Source organism: Pan troglodytes, chromosome 10 (genome assembly GCF_028858775.2).
Source record: "Pan troglodytes isolate AG18354 chromosome 10, NHGRI_mPanTro3-v2.0_pri, whole genome shotgun sequence".
NCBI classification, from domain to species: domain Eukaryota; kingdom Metazoa; phylum Chordata; class Mammalia; order Primates; family Hominidae; genus Pan; species Pan troglodytes.
In genome coordinates, this window is record NC_072408.2 from 87,610,165 (window position 1) to 87,628,717 (window position 18,553).

At 39.3% G+C, this 18,553-nt stretch overlaps 1 protein-coding gene across 1 annotated transcript in view; it reads right to left on the reverse strand.

Moving 5' to 3' along the window:
* LIN7A (lin-7 homolog A, crumbs cell polarity complex component) overlaps positions 1–18,553 on the reverse strand; it is a 144,403-nt gene that overhangs the window by 20,818 nt on the left and 105,032 nt on the right. The gene's annotated exons all lie outside the window — the stretch shown is intronic.

The following is an 18,553-nucleotide window of genomic DNA, read 5'->3' on the forward strand; positions in this document are numbered from 1 at the left end:
TGGTCTCGATCTCCTGACCTTGTGATCCGCCCACCTTGGCCTCCCAAAGTGCTGGGATTACAGGCGTAAGCCACCGTGCCTGGTTAATATTTCATTTTTAACTTAAAAATGATAAATATATATTTTAAAATTTGGTGTACAGACAAGGATGTAGGAAAATTGGACTCAGACTGCTAATAACTTAACAAAAACCGGTGAAATTTTTCTGGAGGGCACTATCGTTATGCATTGAATAAGCCCTTATTATAAGTGAATAATTTTATATTAAGAAAAATCTATTCAGGATACAATCAAATAGGCACACATACTTATAAGATAGATATAGAAAACAAAAAACAAATCAATTCTTGGCTTTTGAGTTTCAAAACAGTCTTTTGAACATCATGGCATAGACAATACTTGGAGAAACTATGCTTCCTCTAAGTAAACACAATGCTGCTTTTTTCCCAATCTTCTGAAGATTCTCCAGGTTAGGATGATGGAGAAGCAAAAAGAAGAAAGTTGTAATTAGACTTTGTAGGACCCTACATAAGGAAACCCTGGCTCCTGCCCCTCCGAGCGGATCACCAGGGCAGATGACAGAACCCTTAATTTACAGGATTGAACTGCCAAGGCCTTTTTGCCTTGCTTCTTGGGTAAAGTACAGAGAAAAAAAATCACTGTGCAGTGTGATAGATGGAGACTGAGATAAGATTAAAGAGTGTCAGACCACCTAGGAGTCACACTGAAGAGGCAGAGAAGGCCACCCTCAATTGTTTGACATTACATTTTCACAATCCAAGCAGAAGGGAAACTCAAAAAGATACTAAATTGAGTTACAGAAAAATAAAGGAAGTGAAATCTTAAGCACCCTTGAATTATACCTTCAGATTCATAATTTCTACTGCAGATTTGGAGACTTAAGGGATCATTTGATCATTGGCTTAGCCACTCAACTAATATGTTTATTAAGCATTTATTCTATGAATTATAGTCTACTATGTTTCTTGAGAAAACATGAAAGGAAGGTAAACTTTGACAGCATCGTGCAATATAAACCCTATTTTCAGTATGTTTGTAATTTCTTTATAACTGGTCCCACGATGATTTGTTAATGCATATAATTTTCCTTTGAAAGGAAAACTTGGTGATTTGGTTGTCTACATACCCTTCTCTAATTTCTTTTTTAATATTAAAACTTACATGTTTATGTTTTAATAATAATGGTTCACCCATTTTCTAGGCCAGATCATCAGTCTGTAGACTTCTTCGTGGCTTTTGTTCTATTTGCTTTTATTTAATAGGGTTGGAGATTCTAGGCCAGACCTTTAGAGGCCCATTATCTCTGTTTTGGCACTGTGTCTGCGATTCAGTTGCCACAGGAGGGCTGTGGTACTAATGTGTGTGGGCCATTAGGCTCTCACGGTGGTGGTGAAGAGTTGAGAGAAATACGGCTGGCTGGTGCACCACACACCAGGCCCTGCAAAACCATCAAGGTTATCCACTTCCAGTCTCTGCTCTGCCCTCTCCCACACAGTTAACAATGTATCAAAAGCAGACTCCACAGTTTTCAATTCCAGAAATTTTGCCTTCATGCTTTATCTTCAGTTTAGACAAGGACTCAGATTCTCTTTAAGGCTCAACAGAGTCAACAGGTCTCTTTGTTTGGCTCTACTGTCTTTCCCACCAGGACACAGAGCCACTATGAGAGATCTGGGCAGTGTCACAGTTCCTCATTTGTACTACTGAAATGCTTTACTAACATCCTACAAATTATATAATTAAGCAGCTAAGAAGTGAATTTTAGAAAGATATTAAGAAATATAAGCATACTTGAAGAATTTTTATTTCAAACACTCCTCAACTTTGCTTTTTAATTGTTTTCAGAAGCATATCTTAATTCTTGTCTTAAGGATTATTTTTGTGGCCTTTTTTTCCCCACTAGCTTTGCCTACTTTGTAAATACTTTTGAGTACATATGCTTGTCTCCTTAACCTATTATTTATCTCTGGAGTGCTTTTAGTCCGTCAGTATAACTTTGTAATAAGAATAAGGCAGTTTTCTCTTCTTCTTTCTTTCCCTTTTAAGGTAAGAACAAGAAATCAAACCATCTTGCCACAGAAGTCTTGTTGCATGAATAAAAAGAAGCCAAAAGATCTACTCAGTTAGGGTATAAATGTTGATATGCAAGCCCTTCACAGGTATTCCTTGAGCCCTGAAAGTTCAGCATCTATTCTTGCTTTTGACTTAGTCTGTGTCTCACTCTTAATGAAAGTATGCATCATTTCTAGCTAAATATTTAAGACATATTTTGAAATGTGATAGGTTATTTATAAACAGTTAAGCTATTTTTATCAAAGCTGTATATACAAGCACTCCTGATTCAGAGTTGTCTTTTATAAGAACCAGTGTAAGTTTGAGCAATCACTGAAAACTTGTAGCACCAGCTTCCTACATAGGCTGAGAAGGTGGTTCTTATATGACTTTAAGAGCTCTAAAAAGACTTCTTATTTTAAAGTGAAACCCCCTCCTCCATTTAAAACCTGAAATTCTATATTTTTAAGTTTTATCCCCTTGCTTTAAGAGTTTTGTTGTACCTATTGCATTAGCATAAATTAATTTAACAAGGCCTTGCAATGGACATCTGGTAAAATTGGATTTTATTAAGAAGGTGAGTAGTGATGAGAACAGCCTGAGAGTATATGGTAGGTACCCAGGAAATATTTTGACCAAAGAGAAGTATAGCCTAAAACAGAAAAACCCCTAAAAAGAAATGTTACCTACCCCACAATTATGCCTAGGCTGGCCATGAGCATACATGAAATGAATTAAAATGCACTATGAAGACTGTACTTTCCTATCCTGAAAATGCTTCTATCTTTAGCTGATAAATCTTTTAACAATAAACATAAAGATTAATATGAGGTCAAGCACAGTGGCTCTTGCCTGTAATCCCAGCCATTTGGGAGGCTGAGGCAGGAAGGAAGATTGCCTGAGCCTAGGAGTTCAAGACCAACCTGAGCAACATGGCAATACCCCATCTCTACAAAGAATTTTTATTTTTTAAATAGCTGGGGCGAGTGGCACGTGCCTGTGGTCCCAACTACTTGGGATGCTGAACCAAGAGAATAGCTTGAACCCAGGAGGTCGGGGCTGTGGGGAGCCATGTTTGCATCACTGCACTCTAGCCTAGGCAACAGAGCAAGACTCTGTCTCAAAAAAAGAAAAAGTATATATATATACACACACACACACACACACACACAATTATATACATTAGTTATTATATACAATAGTTATATATATATGGAGCCTTCAAAAAGTTGTATTACAATAAATACAAGCTAATAAAATACTAAACTGATATAAAAACCATACAAACTGGATCTCCTATAATATTGATATACAAAGAAATATATTTTCATTTAGGAAGCTGGGAAAAAAATAGCTCAGTAGATAACCAAAGGCATACTTGTTTCATCAGCAATCTCATACAGCGGTAAGCTCTAGGCAGCTTTCAAATTAGTTAATTTGATTGAAGTTTAGCAAATCAATGGCTGGTAAATGAACCAAGGTTTTCTTTGCTTCGTTTTGTTTTGAGATGAAGTCTTACTCTGTCACCCAGGCTGGAGTGCAATGGCACGATCTTGGCTTACTGCAACCTCCATCTCCCAGGTTCAAGCAACTCTTGTGCCTCAGCCTCCCAAGTAGCTGGGACTATAGGTGCCTGCCACCATGCCCAGCTACTTTTTGTATTTTTAGTAAAGACAGGGTTTGCCACATTGGCCAGGCTGATCTCGAACTCCTGGGCTCAAATGATGCGCCTGCTTCAGCCTCGCAAAGTGCTGGGTTTACAGGAATGAGCCACCGTGCCCAGATTCAACCAAGTTTTAAACATGGCTGCATTCTGTTCATTCAATAGTTTTTCTATTCGTATACGCTGTGAGATATTAAAATGGCAGCTTATTTCTGGTATGCTCGTATTTCTGGTATGCTCAACTTCCTGGTTGATTAAGGATCATCCCTTATAAGAGAGAATTTGAATTGCACTACATACATGAATTTGCTCATGACATGTGCTCTCTCTCTCCCGCTTCCATAGAGGGTTAAATTTTGACCCTGGCTAGATCTCAGATGGAAGCAATGCCTGCCCTGGGAAGCAATCATGCGATCTGTGCACCATCAGTCATCAACTGGCTAAGTTTTTAGGCAGGTTTTTCTCTGTGGGAATTACATAGATATCATCTTGATCCAGTTTTCTGATGTGTAAGTTACTTAAACACTTTGTTGGACAACAAGAGTTGGCTAGACCTTGTAGTTATTCAAGGCATACCTACAGCCAGGTTTATGCATAGATTCCTAAATAACATCAGTCATTCCTTTAGATTAAAGGCCAAATGATGTTATCATCATTTGGAGTAAAGGACATCAAGGGTATTAGGTAATTATACCTTAGTGAATTAGATAGCTCAGAAACACAGAACATTATACCTAAAAAGACCTTTAGAAATAATCTCATTTATGTCCTTATATCTTAATACTTAAGGAAACAGACACCTAGACTGGCTATGACTTACTCCATTTTATAAGTCCGTTAGTTGTAGGTCTGGGTTAGAACTCATTTTTCTTGATGACTGCTCTTTCAACAACCCTATGCTAATTTTCTAGCTTAACTAATCCCGAAATGAAATACATGGAGTGTCATTTTTGTGTGATGCAAAAGGATAGGAACTAATGGCAAGAAAAAGATCTGGCAACTCCTAGCTCAAACGTGTGAGCTGGAGTGAAGGAACAGCATGGGGCTACCTGAAGGACTCATTACTACTAGGATTAGGGGGTTATGATTCTCAACTTTGAAAAGGCCCAGTATAACCAAGCAAAGACCTATTCCTTTCCCACAAAGATAACAGTGATTATTTTTTTCTTATGATAGTTTTACTTTTGTTCCATGAAGTTCTTTTGTTTGTTTGTTTGTTTGTTTTCTTTTTGAGATGGAGTCTCGCTCTGTCGCCCAGGCTGGAGTGCAGTGGCCGGATCTCGGCTCACTGCAAGCTCCGCCTCCCCATGAAGTTCTTTTACTATCATTTTATTTTAAGAGTGTGTGTGTTCATACATATAAATGTGTGTAAACATGCATGTGTGTATATGTATACTGTAGTTTTTATTGACCATTTATTAAGTAAAAGGCTGTTTTCTGTGCATTTTATCTAATCCTTGCAACATATCTGTTAAAAAGGTAATGAAAAGGTTAAGAAATGTGTCCTAGGTCACCAGCTAGTAAGTCGAACAGATCAACCTGAAATGAGCTTTATTTGTTTCTAGAGTCGAGGCTCTTACCTACCAATCCTTAATCTTAAATAAAATAATAAAGAAAAAGTAAGTATCACATTGACAGTTTTGCTTACTCATAGAGATGTTTAGGCCAGTCATTCTTAAACCTTGACGTACATAGAAGTCAACTGAAGAACTTTTTAAATATAGAGACCTAGGCTCTTCCCAGCCTTGCCATATTAAGATCTGTAGCAATATGACCTAGGAATATATAAATACAAAACTCTGGTCCAGCCAGTCAGTCTCTGACATGTAGATTTGTGTTTGGACACACTACTCTAAACCCAAATAGAACTAATCAAAATAGTAAAAGTCATCTTAAGGGTTTCTCTACAACCTTACTACAGAAAAAAGTGTTGGTTAGATGAGGGAAATCTTATGATTTTGCCTTGATGTAGCTCTATAGTTGGCATTTTTGATCATTAAAGAAAAACAATGTTGATTGGGTATTTAATTAAGAAAGAAATATTTTTGAATAAGCTACAGGATATAAAATAATGCCTCCTTATGCACAGTTTCAGTTACCCAGGGTCAATCAATGTCCAAAAATAGGTGAGTACAGCACAATGGGATATTTTGAGAGAGAGAATGAGACATCACATTCACATAACTTTGATTGCAGTACATTGTTATAATTGTTCTATTATTGTTGTTAATCTCTTACTGTGCCTCATTTATAAATTAAACCATCCTAAATATGTATGCACAGTAAAGGAAAAAATGTAGTATACATTATTCAGAAAAGAATTTTATGATGTTTCATCTTTCCCTTTTTTCAAATGTGTTAATTTTCCTGTTCTAAATGTAGTCTTTTTTGATTAAGAAAAGTGGAAAATGTATTAAAAGTATCACATTTATCTCTTGGAAAAATATGCTAATGATCTCCCATAGTACTTTGTTCTTGCTTTATGCTAATATCTATCACAAGTGCACTATAATTTATCAGTTCACCATCATTCTGTTGCCACCAGACTGTCCAAGAGCAGGAAGAGTCTAATTTATTTATCTGTGTGTCCAGCATTTATTATGAACTCAATAAATAGTCAATGAATATAACATCAATATAAAATATAAAGTCTTATAGGCTAAGGAACCAGTATTGCCTGGGTTTGAATCTGAACTTCTTCCCTTACCAGCTCTGTGAACACAGACAAGCTGCTTAATATTTCAAAGCTTCACTTTCCTTGTCTGTAAATTGGGCATCATAGTGTACTTAGTTTATAGGATTATTATGAGCATTAAATTTAACATACATAAAGCACTTGGAACAGTGCCTAGGATTTACAAAGCGTCCAACAAACGTTAGTTCTTTGTTGAACTATTTTCTTGTTGATGGTGTTGCTTAGGGCTTTAGATGTTTACAGACAGCAGCAACAAAATATGATTTTGCCTTTGGTGTAAGTAGAAGTTTTCTTTATATTATTTGGGAAGCAAAAGTTTACCAAGTAAATTAATAGTGTATGGGGCTTGTTAGAAGAATGTTTAAAACTATCTAGGTGAATCCACTGCTGTTAATCATCCTCAAGTAATTTAGTGGCATCATTTCCATTCATACAATTGATATGCTAATTACAAATGATCATTAGTTATTCATTAAAACTGTTCCTCTCAGTCCCTCAACAATGTCATGCTCTGTTAGGTAAAGAAGGAACGTGCAGGAGATTTACCTGATAGGAGCATGCATAATGTGAGGGAACTTGAGAGGGGAAAATCATCAAATAACTAAACACCACAAAAGAGCAAGGAGGTTAATGGGAAAAAAAAGTGTATATAATTATACATATTCTTATCCTGTGAGAGCAGTTAGAAATAGAATTTTTGAACCATGAAAGTGGAGAATGCAGAGCATTATCAGTAAGGCTGGGGGCAGAAAACTGAAAACGAGCAAAAAAGCTTTAGAAAAAGATCAGTGCCTTCTAGAAATCAGATATTCACAAATCTAACATTTGGTTGACCTCAGCCCACCTTTCAGATCTGGAGACTAAAACTGGAAACAAATGCAGCTACTACATCCCGGTGGTAATGCTTTATAGTAACTGCTTGATCCTTGATGTCTGCACCAAAAGGGGGGAAAAGTCCTGATGGTTGTTGGAATGAAGATTAAATACACACACGCACACACACACACACACACACCCACCTTCAGGAGTACAAACATGAGCTTTAGAGGTCTGAAAGCAGAACAAAGCTGCCTGGGAAAATATTCCTCGAAAATGATACCTTTAAATCAGTCTACTAATTCTTGAGTGGTGGGTTTCACCCAGGAAGCAGGGATAATAGAGAACACTTACCAACTGTGATTCACACTGGTTTATCTCTGAGATGCAGGCTGTGCACCCCCGTGCTCTCCTAACCCATGACACTCTGTGACACTACACCCCCAATGAGCAAAGGCTTAGAAATGTACATATTCCTAAGCAGAGTGTTGTGACCGCCAGTTCTCATTGTTTGCCTCCAGGTCTGCAAAGGGTTATGGAAGTGGTGATCACCACCATCCCCTACATATCCGCCAAGAACTACCTCCTCCATACTCACCCCATTACAGCTCCACTTACAAAATGCAAATACATCTTAGCCACTAAAATTCACTGTGACTTCTTAAACCACCAAAGCCTTAGCAGAGCCAGGGTGCCAGGGCAGAAAGGCCAGGGATTGGGGTCAGGAGGATCTGGATTTGAATCTTAGACAAGTTGCTTATTAACAGTGTGACCTCTCCCCTCTCAGATAGGGACTGTTCCAGTTTTAGCACTGAAAGTCCCAGGAAATGCATCAGGCCTGGGCAAACTAAGATAATAAGTCACCCAAGACACAAGATGTTGCACATGTGCACAGTGCATAGTAGTGCCTGGTAAATTTTCCTTTTTTTTTTTTAAATTAAAAATACTTTATTGTTAGCAATGCTAATGATCATCTGAGCCTTCAGTAAATCATAATCTTTTTGCTGATGGAGGGTTTTGTCTTTATATGGATGGCTGTTGACTGATCACAGTAGTGGTTGCTAAAGATTGGGGTGGCTGTGGTAATTTCTTAAAATAAGACAACAATGCAAATACATGTGATGGCAGCTGCAGCCAGTCTGGAGTGGACACTGTGAAGACACCAGCTACAGTGGGGGAGGTGCTGCAGGGCTGTGGGCTTTAGGGAGCCAGTGGGAGCCAGCAACAGGCGGAAACCCCACCCCTTCCAAATTGGAGAGGTGAGAGCCCCACCCTCTTGGGCTCAGCTGCAGTTGCCCAGCTGCAGGTGCAGACCCAGGCATCTCTGCATTCTCAGGGACCCATGAAACCCCTCTCCCCTTGCAGGCTCAGAAGTGCCTGCTCCTGCTGCCTGGCCTCTCTCAGCTGCCTGTGCCGGCTGAGATTTCAGAGCAAAGTTGATACCAAGTGCAGGCACTGTTTCAACCAGGCCAGACGTGTGTGCACTCAGGGGAGCACTGACAAGCCAACCCCCTGACACCTCAGCACTCTGTGGACTTTGGGCACTGATGAGCCCAAAGTATTAGTCCGTTTTCACACTGCTAATAAAGAGACACTTGAGACTGGGTAGTTTATAAAGGAAAGCGGTTTAATTGACTCACAGTTCCACATAGCTGGGGAGGCCTCACAATCATGGCAGAAAGCAAGAAGGCGCAAAGCTACATGGCAGCAGGCAAAGAGGGAATGAGAGCCAAGTGAAATGGGAAACTGCTTATAAAACCATCAGATCTTGTGAGACTTATTCACTACCACAAGAACAATATGGGGGCACTGTGTGCAGTGGCTTGTGTCTGTAATCCTAGCACTTTGGGAGGCTGAGGTGGGTGGATCACCTGAGGTCAGGAGTTTGCAACCAGACTGGCCAACATGGTGAAACCCCATTTCTACTAAAAGTACAAAAATTAGCTGGGTGTGGTGGCAGGCGCCTGGAATTCCAGCTACTCAGGAGGCTGAGGCAGGAGAATTGCTTGAACCCAGGGGGTGGAGGTTGCAGTGAGCCAAGATCATGCCACTTCACTCCAGCCTGGGTGAAAGAGTGAAACTCTATCACACACGCACACAAAATAAAAATAAAAGGGGTAACTGCCCCAGTGATTTAGTTATCTCCCACTGGGACCCTTCCACAACACATGGGCATTATGGGAGCTACAATTCAAGATGAGATTTGGGTGGGGACACAGTCAAACCATATCAGGAAGGAAAGCCGAGGGGGCCCAAGGGTGGCTCGGCACAGGACTGTAGGTGTCTCTCAGCACAAAGAGCCGGGGTGCCACGGGCATCAAGGATGGCAGGTTAATGGTGGCAGGAGGCAGGCAGACTCCTGGGTGGAAAGGGGTGGATTGCTGGTGAAGCCCCACCTTCAAGCCAGGGACAGCCTGAAGCCCGGGGGCTGGGCTGCCTGTTCAACGGACCAGAGTGAGAACTTATGGTGCTTTCTCTTGGTCTGCCTGTGGACCAATCAGCATGCACCTACTCCCTTCTGAAGCCCATAAAAACCCCAGATTCAGCCAGACTCATGCAGATGATGGGTCAACCAGTCTACAGAGAGGAGCTACCCACTGTGGGTCTCCTCTCTGCTGAGAGCTGAGCAGATGGTGGGACAACCTGCCTGCAAAGAGGAGCTACCTGCCGTGGGTCTCTTCTGAGCTGTTCTGTTGCTCAATAAAGCACCTCCTCGCTTTGCTCACTCTCTACTTGTTTACATACCTCATTCTTCCTGGACATAGGACAAGAACTTGGGACCTGCCAAATGGCAGGGCTGAAAGACCTGTAACACAAACAGGGCTCAAACATGCCCCTTGCTCATAACGTTGTGGGTGATGAGAAGGAGAGAAGAGCTACGGCCTTTTGGGGAGCCCAGACCTAAGAGCTCCCCGAGCCAGGGTTGTGACACCCTCTTTGGGGCTTTGCAGTTCCTGGCTACTCCAAGCTTCCAGGCACCACTGCAGTCCCTGGTGCCAGGCATGGAAGCTGTTTGTGGTACACCTGGTCCAGCCACAGCCTTCTAGGGAGCCGGCCCCTGTGCCAGCGCCTAGAGCTGCCCACCCTGCCGCAGCCAGCATGCCTGACTCTGTGCAGTGGCCGGACTCCATGCTCACTTGCTCACACACTCCTCACCACTCTGCATCTGGCTTGCCCCTGGTAGGCATAGGATCCAGGCGAGTAGCAGAAGCTGAGCACAACTTGCCAGGCTGAATGTGTGGAATGAGCCCAGCAGGCCCGAGCAAAATTTGGACAAAGGCGACAATGGACACAGAGGCTTCCAGCCAGAAATGTGACACCCCAAGGATTCTGTGACACATGGAAATTAAATAATCTGCTCCTGAATGATTGTTGGGTCAACAATGAAATCAAGATGGAAATTTATAAATCTTTGAACTGAATAATAATAGTGACACAACCTATCAAAACCTCTGGGATACAACAAAAGTGGAGCTAAGAAGAAACTTCATAGCATTAAATGCCTACATCAAAAAGTCTGAAAGAGCACAAATAGACAATCTAAGGTCAGACCTCACAAAACTAGAGAAACAAGAACAATCCAAACCCAAACCCAGTAGAAGAAAAGAAATAACTAAGATCAGGGCAGAACTAAATGAAATGAAACAAAATATACAAAAGATAAATGAAACAAGAAGCTGATTCTTTGAAAAGACAAATAAAATTGATAGTCAATTAGTGAGATTAACCAAAAAGAGAGAAAATCCAAATAAGCTTAATTAGAAATGAAACAGGAGATATTACAACTGATACCACAGAAATACAAAAGATTATTCAAGGCTACTGTGAACACCTTTATACACATAGACTAGAAAACCTAGAGGAGATGGATAAATTCCTGGAAATGTACAACTTTCCTAGATTAAACCAGGAAAATATAGAATCTCTGAACAGACCAATAACAAGCAGTGAGACAGAAATGGTAATAAAAAACATTGCCAACAAAAAAAAAGTCCAGGACCAGATGGATTCACAGCTGAATTCTATCACACATTCAAAGAAGAATTGGTACCAATCTTATTAACACTATTCCACAAGATAGAGAAAGAGGAAATCCTTCCTAAATCATTCTATGAAGCCAGTATCACCTTAATACCAAAACCAGGAAAGGACATAACAAAAAATTAAAACTACAGACCAATATCCTTGATGAACATAGATGCAGAAATCCTTAACAAAATACTAGCTAACCAAATCCAACAACATATCAAAAAGATAATCCACCATGATCAGGTGGGTTTCTTATCAGGGATGCAGGGATGGTTTAACATACATAAGTCAATAAATGTGCTACACCACATAAACAGAATTAAAAACAAAAATCACATGATCATCTCAATAGATGCAGAAAAAGCTTTTGACAAAATCCAGCATCCTTTATGATTAAAACCCTCAGCAAAATAGGCATAGAAGGGACATACCTTAAGGTAATAAAAACCATCGACAACAAACCACCAGCCAACATTATACTGAATGGGAAAAAGTAGAAAGCATTTCCTCTGAGAACTGCAACAAGACAAGGATGCCTACTTTCAGCACTTCTATTCAACATAGTACTGGAAGTCCTCGCCAGAGCAATCAAACGAGAAAGAAAGGGCATCCAAATCAGTCAAGAGGAGCTCAAACTACTGCGATTTGCTGATAATATGATTGTATACCTAGAAACCCTAAATGTTATTTCTTTATAAATTTTTTTAAAAAATCAATAGCCAGGAAGGGAAGGGGTTTTATCAGAGAATGCGTCATTGCCAGCATGAAGAAGGGGAAAGGAAGGAGAGATCTGAGTGATAAGAAAAGTTTGAAACAGTTAGGTTCAAGGGCAGTTAAGTCATTTTTGCCCACTCTGCAATTCTGCCAAGACCCTAAGGGCAGACCTAGTGCCATGGGGCATTATCTCCTTCTGCCACTGCAAAATCCCAGGGATGATACAGCCTGGTTTAAAATGTGAAACTAGCTTAGAAAGAGTACCCAGAATCAGATGAAGACTTTAAAATGTTTATGAAGCAGTGTTGTGTACCGGGATACTGATTGAGATCCCTCAGAATAAGTAACAAGGCCTACCCTTCAAATTGTTTTCCCTGACTTTTATGACAGGTGGGCTGTTACAGTGATGGAAATAGGGCTGAAGCTAGGGAGTTCTATAAAAGATTTGCAACCTAGAAAAAGGCTTAGCCTATAGGAAGTTTTTGAGAAATCTTATTTCCCTAAGCAAGGAATACATCATCCTATCTCCTCTTCCAAGATGACAGCAAGTATCATGGGCAATGACATCTCCTAGAATTCCGTCAATCAGAATAGATTTTTTTTTTCTGTAAGTATCCTACTCTAGCGAGCTCACAGAGATCACAGTTTTTCAAGTGGTGTCATAAGACAACAATAGATTGCTGAAATTATTCAACCAAACCCTTCAAAAGATACACTTTAAATATCTAGCCTGTTTTATAATCCTAGAAGCCCAGGCAATTTAATATAAAACATCAGGGGGAAATACAGAAAATCTGGGCAGAAGTTGTCTGAGCCCGGCACTGTCAAATGTGTTTCCTATAAAGTGTAAAATGGCATGGACATTTATGTTGATGTGTACCATGAATAATAAAACATTAATAATAGCTATAACATTTAATTTAATTGGAGAGATTCAACATTGCAGATGCTTTCTTGCAGGAGAAGTCAAAATTTAAAGGCTATTTCAGGTTTATTGTCCAATATCTCTGTAGCTGTGCATATAAATGTCTTTTCCAATTAAATGTACACCCACAGAATATCCTTTGCTTTTGTCACCATTGATTTATACTAAGATCTTTTGCTTATTTTAAATGCTCTAACTGGCTCTAACCTCCAAAGATTCTTTTCAACCCTCTTCTCTAGTTCCTGCTATCACTAGTCATGCAGCCACCCAAGTTGGACCCTCCTGGGGACATCTTCCCTCAACCCACATCCAATTAACCACCAATACTGGCTGATATTAAAGCATCAATTACCACAATTGCATCTCATCCTCTCCTCCCTCTTATTTCTTATGATTTCTTGCCTGGATTTCCTCCAGCTTCTCTCTTGTCTAAATGCTTCTACCTATTCCAGCCAGAGTTACTTTACTCCTTTTTTTTTTTAGATGGAGTCTTTCTCTGTTGCTCAGCCTAGAGTGCAGTGGCATGGTCTTGGCTCACTGCAACTTTCCCCTCCTGAGTTCAAGCTGTTCTCCTGCCTCTGCCTCCCGAGTAGCTGGGACTATAGGAATGTGCCACCATGCCTGGCTAATTTTTGTATTTTTAGTAGAGACGGGATTTCACCATGTTGGCCAGGTTGGTCTCGAACTCCTGACCTCAAGTGATCCTACTGTCTCAGCCTCCCAAAGTGCTGGGATTACAGGCGTGAGCCACCACCCCTGGCTGAGTTGCTTGGTTTTTGCATGTCCTTGCTTAAAATCTATTGATGAGTAGAAAGAGCACAACTATGATAGGCACTGTCCTTGAGGGCAGGGACCTTGCTTCATTGATGGTTTATCCCTGATACCTAGCACAGTGCACAGTACTCATCCAATGTTTGTTTAGCTAATCTGAAGAGGGCTGACTTTAAAGCTTAGGTCAAAGATTACTGCTGTAAGAAGGTTATTTCATTTCCCTGAGCCTCTCAGTTCCCATATATGCAAAATGGCATTAATAACATCTCCTTCAGGGCTGGCACAGTGGCTCAGGCCTGTAATCCCAGCACTTTGAGAGGCCAAGGTGAGCAGATCACGAGGTCAGGAGATTGAGACCATCCTGGCTAACACGGTGAAACCCCATCTCTACTAAAAATACAAAAAATTAGCTGGGTGTGGTGGTGGGTGCCTGTAGTCCCAGCTACTCGGGAGGCTGAGGCAGGAGAATGGCGTGAACCCGGGAGGCGGAGCTTGCAGTGAGCTGAGATCCTGCCATTGCACTCCACCCTGGGTGACAGAGTGAGACTCTGTCACAAACAAAGAAACAAACAAACAAAACATTTCCTTCACAGAAGTCATTTAGGTTTATATGGACTACCTGTGTAAAGTGCCAAGTACTAAACCTGGCTCACAGAATGTACCCAATAAATGCATTACCCCATACATATTTTTCAATTTTCTAGAAATGAAAATGAAAACATCCTGTATCATGCAAAGCACTTCCCATGTACAGGCAGGTCCAATTCTATTTCCTAATATTAATCTTCAACATATAAGCAACACTATGCTTTTGATTTCAGCATGTGTTTTCATGTTTCTATAATCTCTCAGTTTTATTCCCTCAGTGTAGAATGTCCTTCCTCCACTCTGTTTTAATAACCCCCCACCCATCATTCAAAGCCCATCCCAAACAGTACTTATTCTCTATTATGTCACTTTCTTGCTCAAAATAAATAGCAAACACTTTATGATGGTTTACAAGGACCTTCACTCTTCACTCCCAGCTGGCCTCTATAACCTTATGTCTAATACTCTCCCCATCATTCATATTCAAATCATTCTGGGCGTTTTTTTGTTCTTGCTTATACCTAGTTCATTTCTGCCAGAATTTTGTATGACTAGCTTCTTCACATAAAGTTCTCAGCTACAAGATGCTCAACTCTACTATCAGTTAGGGAGATGCAGATTAAATCTAAAATGAGATCAAAATCATTCACATGCTTAAAAAAAGAATGTATCCCCAAGGATTTGGTGAAATTTATATCTTCATAAAACATAGAAGTATAAATTGATATAGGCCTTTTGAGTCAATTTGGCAATATCTATTAAAATAAAGTATATCCATATCTTCCTATCCTGGCTTGCATATATTAGGATCTACCTGAGAAAAATAGTTACTCATATACATAAAGATTTTCATTCAAGCAGTACTCAAAATAGCGAAACAAAATTAAACAAAAAACCATTTGGTTAACAAACTAAATGTCCATCAACAGGGGAATAGTTAAATGCACCATATATAGAATATTATATAGAAGATTTAAAAAGGTCTATGTACAGATGAGGCAAAATCTCCAAGACATTATTAACCAAGAAAGCAAGTCATAGATAATACGTATATGTAAAAATAGCAGTGCATTTAAGAAAATTACATATAATAATAATAATAATAGTAGCTTATATTCATTGAGTATTTACTATCAGGTACTGTTTCAAGGGCTTTAAATGTAGCAAAATAGTGACTTCTCATAACAACACTGCAAGTTATGTAATGTTATCATCCCAATTTCATATATGAGGAAACTGAGACACAGAAAGGTTAAGTAAGTTTCCATGGCCACACCGTTAATGGGTAACAAATCATTGTCTGGAGGCTGACCTCTTAATCACAGCCCTGCATTGTCTCATATGTTTGTATTTAAAAATAAATAAATAAGTAAATAAATGTGGTGTGTGTGTGTGTGTGTGTGGTGTATGTGTGTGCTTGAATACAAAGAGAAACGTTCAGATGTATGCTCACTACAATGGTGTTTCTACGCGTGGAGAGAGAGAGGGGCTGGAACGGATTGAGGAAAACAGTTAAAGGGACTCTTTAAAAAATCTGATTTTAGTCTTTCCACACTGAATTATTTAAAAATTTGCTAAGAATGCATTTACATATTTATTATATATTTTTAAATACAATAGCCCAGTATCATCCCATAAGGATCATGAGAGGAAAGGTCATTCTAGAACAAACCAAAGAAGGTGGGACAAAGGATAATTTTGTTTAAATAGTACTTTCAGGCAGAGCTTTCAAGTAGTTTGGGCAAAATAAGTCCCCCAAAACAAAAGCAAAAATCCCTACAACTATAATTCTATAATTGCCTGGGTAACTCAGGTGAAATGAAGGGATTTTAGCAAAGTTACCTCAAAATTTACAGATGTAGAAGTATAGTCTGTGGGAGCTTCAAAACCTCAGTCACAATGTAATGCCAATGATATTCTGTTTGAACTTTCATGACTGAATGGTTTTTCTCCCGACATTGTTAATTTGCTGAAACCAAAGTTTTCCTTTCCTATATTTCCTCTCAGTTGTTTATTTGTCGGGGCCAGCATATCACTTATACGGCATGGCAGATCATTCATGGTTCAATATATAGGCTATAAATCCATGTTTTCAAGGAATAATGTTCAATGGAAAAATCATAAGGAAGGATTATGAAATACTTCATGTTTAAAATTTTGCTTTTCATCTAATGGCTCCTGAGATTAAAAACAAACAAACAAACTTGCAGTGATCTCAATCTTGATAGATGTGAGATTCCACAGAGAGTAATCAGTTGACCTAGGAATTTTTCTGAAAATGAAATGAGTTGGCTTTGTCTTTCTTCTTTGGTACAATTACTGTTGATCTTATCCCCCTTCCCCAAATAATAATGTGTCATAACAAAGAAACATCAATATTCTCTACATAATAGATCATAATGAGATAGATAATAATGAGATCTGTGTTTCTCTCACTAAATATTAACTTACATCCACATCTGGTGGCCCTGCCTTTAATTCTGGCCACTTCTAAACCACTCTTCACATTGCAATCATAGTAATCATTCCAAAATGCACTCTCGTGCTTAAAATAATTACATGTGCCTGTATTGCAGATACAGGCCGAAGTCTTTCAGCCTAGTGTACCTCACCCTTTGTGATCTGGCCCCTGTGTATATTTTCACCCTCATTTGCTAATCCATGAAGGTCCAAACAGGAGAACATGCAATTTTTTCTTGTCTCTGGGCCCTTCCTTGTGATGTCTCTTTCACCTTCCTCACTGCCTCCGTTCACCCGCTTGCTTAAATCAATGGCTTGCTGCCTTGATTATAAACTGGCAATGATTATAAGCACTAACATTTATTTAGTACTTACTACATGTTCAGGAACTGTGTTATGCCATTTAAACACTAAAATAGAAAAACTAAGTCGCTTCTTATATTATCATCTTTTAGCAATGAGAAAACTAAGGTTCAGATAAGTTAGCAAATTATTCACCAAACTCCACCAATGACATTGAGTTTGTGCCCTATAGGGATTTACTGAGAACTAAAGGGCCCAGTGCATTTAGAGTGCTCTGCAGACGCTTGGCTTAGAAGCCCTGGAAGGAAGTATTTTCCATTACTTTTGTTACCAATGTTGTTACTACATTTGGGGGTGCTTGCTTTATTTCTAAACTTAGTGTCTCGGGATTTTAAAATTACCATTTTAACACAATGGCACATATAATTGAGTAGAAGATATATTTTTTAAAAGTTGATTTTTTTTAATTAGAAAAAAACTAAAAATTGAAAATGAAAGTGAATTACTAACACTGAACTCATTTCCTCCTCCCCTCTACTCCAATCCACTCCAGTTTCACTGGTTTTTCGTTGCTTCTCTCGAATGCCAGTGCCCTTCAAACCTTAAAGACTTGGTGTTGACGCTTTCCTCTGATGGTCACAGGAGAATGATCTGAATGTTCTTCCCTAGGTGTGGCTCACTCCCTTATCTCCTTTGACCTCCACCTTGAATATCACCCCCTAACTGAGGCTACTCTGACCGGCACCACACTCTCCCTGCCATGGCATCCCCTAGCCTCCTTACACTGTACTGATTAATTTTCTTGGCACTTGCCATCTCTAACACTATATGGATTTCCTTATTTATTTTGTTTATTGCTTATCTGCCATACTAGAATGTGAACTCCACAAAGGTAAGGACTTTTCTGTCTCTTTTTTTTTCATTAAAGAATCTTGACTGCTTCAAATTGTACAATGTAGATGCCTAATAAATGCTTATTGAGTGACTGAGTGAATGACTATTGAAACTGGCCAAGCAATGTTATATAGCCTTGTTTGGCTACACAGGTGCTTTAGATACAAGTTCATGTATATTTTGTCGATTTATTGCCCCATCTAACATCTCTCAAACTAAGGCTTTGGTGGAGTCACTGAGCAGTTAATATATTACTGAAAGCAGATGAATGTGCTTGGATCTAGGCAGAGTAACAAAACAAAGACAGCTAAAGTTAAAAGTCTGACCCAAGGTCTCACATTCCTATAAATAATTGATAATGCATCAGGGGAATTTTAATGAATATATTTGATTTGTTTTATTTACAAAATAGACATACTAAAAGTTGCACATAATTATTAATCCTTTTCTAGAAAAGTAAACAAATTTATTAGAGACCAAGCAGACTGAAAGTGATTGGGCTTCTTTGTGAAACACTGCCAATATACGCAAAACTATATCCAATACAACTGAAGGAAAATATATTTGAAGCAATTACAAATCCTGTCCCATAACATGATGTGTGGTGTGATAACCAACATCA